The sequence below is a fragment of the Penaeus monodon genome, chromosome 19 (genome assembly GCF_015228065.2).
Source record: "Penaeus monodon isolate SGIC_2016 chromosome 19, NSTDA_Pmon_1, whole genome shotgun sequence".
NCBI classification, from domain to species: Eukaryota; Metazoa; Arthropoda; class Malacostraca; order Decapoda; family Penaeidae; genus Penaeus; species Penaeus monodon.
The window spans coordinates 3,869,853-3,870,470 of NC_051404.1; the positions used below are offsets into that span (position 1 = coordinate 3,869,853).

Genomic DNA, 618 nt, shown 5'->3' on the forward strand with positions numbered 1-618 from the left:
CTCATGTTTACATAAACAAAGTAAATCCATATGCGTAGGAGATAAGACTATTTTGATACAACCCCGCACAACCATTTAGCTAGAAATGGTTCAGGTTATGAATATGAAACTGATGTCTTTGGTGATGGTGGCAGTGAAGTGCCAATCTTTGTTTTCTTTGTGCAGAAGATGGCACTCTCCCTCCCTGGTTTTTGTGCTGATATTTTGAACTCTGGAGAAAAGGTCACGTGGGTAGTATGCCAAAGGTTATGGCTCTCTTTTAATTATGGTGTATTTCATACATGAATGCATCATGGTCACATTCTTTGTCTGCTGCTGGGATGCATCTCCTGTTCTGTAACAAGGACAATTTGTCGCTTTTGTTTCTGTGCAGTTAGATGGCTCACTGAACTTTTCTCCATATTAGTGCAATACATTCAAGTATGAAAATACTATAAAACTCAGGTCAACTATTGAATCAGCTGTGACTTGATGGAATCTCCATTGACATTTATGATATCCTGCAATCTGCAGGGGTTGTATACGTGAATGTGCATTCATTGACACACATGATCACACGCATGCGTACAAACAGACAATTACATGCGTACAAACAGACAATTACATAAGCACTAAAAA

General features: G+C 38.7%; 1 protein-coding gene across 1 annotated transcript in view; it reads left to right on the forward strand.

Moving 5' to 3' along the window:
- LOC119584982 (kinesin-like protein KIF13A) overlaps positions 1-618 on the forward strand; it is a gene marked incomplete at its 5' end in the record, with an annotated part of 70,347 nt that overhangs the window by 48,188 nt on the left and 21,541 nt on the right.